We start from the raw sequence: 2,500 nt of genomic DNA on the forward strand, positions 1-2,500 counted from the left end.
ACCTTCTCACCTTCTCACCTTCTCACCTTCTCTGTCCTGTCCCAGGGCTTATAATTCTTTCTGTCTGACGACAAGCAGCAGCAGCAGCAGCAACAGCAGCAACAGCAGCAACAGCAGCAACAGCAGCAACAGCAGCAACAGCAGCAACAGAATAAGAGAAGTAAAATAAAAAGCTCTCCCACCTGCAGCAATACCACACTGAAAGTGCCCGATCTCCTCTGATCTTGGAAGCTAAGCAGGGTTGGGTCTGGTTAGTACCTGGATGGGAGACCACCTGGGAATACCAGGTGTTGTAGGCTTTTTCTTTTCTAACAGTCCGGGGAGAGCTTTTTGCCACGTGTTTCTTGCTCATCATCAAAACTTTAAACTATTATTTGAACCTTCTCACCTTCTCACCTTCTCACCTTCTCACCTTCTCTGTCCTGTCCCAGGGCTTATAATTCTTTCTGTCTGACGAGAAGCAGCAGCAGCAGCAGCAGCAGCAGCAGCAGCAGCAGCAGCAGCAGCAGCAGCAGCAGCAGCAGCAGCAGCAGCAGCAGCAACAGAATAAGAGAAGTAAAATAATGAGCTCTCACGCCTATGGCCATACGACCCTGAAAGCGCCCAATCTTGTCTAATTTTGGAAGCTAAGCATGGTTGGGCCTGGTTAGTACCTTGATGGGAGACCACCTGGGAATACCAGGTGTTGTAGGCTTTTTCTTTTCTCACAGTCCGGGGAGAGCTTTTTGTCATGTGTTTCTTGCTCATCATCAAAGCTTTAAACCCTTATTTGAACCTTCTCACCTTCTCACCTTCTCTGTCCTGTCTCAGGGCTTATAATTCTTTCTGTCTGACGACAGGCAGCAGAAGCAACAGAATAAGAGTTGTAAAATAAACAGCTCTCACACCTGCGGCCATACTACCCTGAAAGCGCCCGGACTCGTCTGATCTCAGAAGCTAAACAGGGTTGGGCCTGGTTAGTACCTGGATGGGAGACCACCATGGAATACCAGGTGTTGTAGGCTTTTTCTTTTCTCACAGTCCGGGGAGAGCTTTTTCCCATGTGTTTCTTGCTCATCATCAAAGCTTTAAACCCTTATTTGAACCTTCTCACCTTCTCACCTTCTCACCTTCTCACCTTCTCACCTTCTCTGTCCTGTCCCAGGGCTTATAATTCTTTCTGTCTGATGACAAGCAGCAGCAGCAGCAGCAGCAGCAGCAGCAGCAGCAGCAGCAGCAGCAGCAACAGAATAAGAGAAGTAAAATAAAAAGCTTTCACGCCTGCAGCCATACCACACTGAAAGTGCGCGATCTCCTCCGATCTTGGAAGCTAAGCAGGGTTGGGCCTGGTTAGTACCTGGATGGGAGACCGCCTGGGAATACCAGGTGTTGTAGGCTTTTTCTTTTCTCACAGTACGGGGAGAGCTTTTTGCCATGTTCTTCTTGCTCATCATCAAAACTTTAAACTATTATTTGAACCTTCTCACCTTCTCACCTTCTCACCATCTCACCTTCTCTGTCCTGTCCCAGGGCTTATAATTCATTCTGTCTGACGACAAGCAGCAGCAGCAGCAGCAACAGCAGCAACAGCAGCAGCAACAGCAGCAACAGCAGCAGCAACAGAATAAGAGAAGTAAAATAAAACGATCTCCCACCTGCAGCAATACCACCCTGAAAGTGCCTGATCTCCTCTGACCTTGGAAGCTAAGCAGGGTTGGTCCTGGTTAGTACCTGGATGGGAGACCGCCTGGGAATACCAGGTGTTCTAGGCTTTTTCTTTTCTCACAGTCCGGGGAGAGCTTTTTGCCATGTGTTTCTTGCTCATCATCAAAACTTTAAACTATTATTTGAACCTTCTCACCTTCTCACCTTCTCAACTTCTCACCTTCTCTGTCCTGTCCCAGGGCTTATAATTCTTTCTGTCTGACGACAAGCAGCAGCAGCAGCAACAGAATAAGAGAAGTAAAATAAAGAGTTCTCACGCCTACGGCTATACGACCCTGAAAGCGCCCATTCTTGTCTGATTTTGGAAGCTAAGCATGGTTGGGCCTGGTTAGTACCTGGATGGGAGACCACCTGGAAATACCAGGTGTTGTAGGCTTTTTCTTTTCTCACAGTCCGGGGAGAGCTTTTTGCCATGTGTTTCTTGCTCATCATCAAACCTTTAAACTATTATTTGAACCTTCTCACCTTCTCACCTTCTCACCTTCTCACCTTCTCACCTTCTCACCTTCTCTGTCCTGTCCCAGGGCTTATAATTCTTTCTGTCTGACGACAAGCAGCAGCAGCAGCAACATAAAAAGAGAAGTAAAATAAAAAGCTCCCACACCTGCAGCCATACCACCCTGAAAGCGCCTGATCTCGTCTGATCACAGAATCTAATCAGGTTCAGGCCTGGTTAGTACATGGATGGGAGACTGCCTGGGAATACCAGGTGTTGTAGGCTTTTTCTTTTCTCACAGTCCAGGGACAGCTTTTTGCCATGTGTTTCTTGCTCATCATCAAAGCTTTAAACCCTTAT

The 2,500-nt window shown here is 47.4% G+C and overlaps 7 pseudogenes; all 7 read left to right on the forward strand.

Annotated features, from left to right (window-relative positions):
- The first annotated feature begins 180 nt into the window (after positions 1 to 180).
- On the forward strand, positions 181 to 299 carry LOC149296896 (5S ribosomal RNA; annotated as a pseudogene).
- Positions 300 to 575: 276 nt separating this feature from the next.
- Positions 576 to 694, forward strand: LOC149296897 (5S ribosomal RNA; annotated as a pseudogene).
- A 191-nt stretch (positions 695 to 885) lies between these two features.
- On the forward strand, positions 886 to 1,004 carry LOC149296898 (5S ribosomal RNA; annotated as a pseudogene).
- Positions 1,005 to 1,258: 254 nt separating this feature from the next.
- Positions 1,259 to 1,377, forward strand: LOC149296899 (5S ribosomal RNA; annotated as a pseudogene).
- A 255-nt stretch (positions 1,378 to 1,632) lies between these two features.
- On the forward strand, positions 1,633 to 1,751 carry LOC149296900 (5S ribosomal RNA; annotated as a pseudogene).
- Positions 1,752 to 1,961: 210 nt separating this feature from the next.
- On the forward strand, positions 1,962 to 2,080 carry LOC149296901 (5S ribosomal RNA; annotated as a pseudogene).
- A 226-nt stretch (positions 2,081 to 2,306) lies between these two features.
- On the forward strand, positions 2,307 to 2,425 carry LOC149296902 (5S ribosomal RNA; annotated as a pseudogene).
- The last annotated feature ends 75 nt before the right edge of the window (positions 2,426 to 2,500 follow it).

Source organism: Sceloporus occidentalis, unplaced genomic scaffold, assembly GCF_023333645.1.
Source record: "Sceloporus occidentalis isolate IW3139 unplaced genomic scaffold, rSceOcc1.0.p SCAF_38, whole genome shotgun sequence".
NCBI lineage: Eukaryota > Metazoa > Chordata > Lepidosauria > Squamata > Phrynosomatidae > Sceloporus > Sceloporus occidentalis.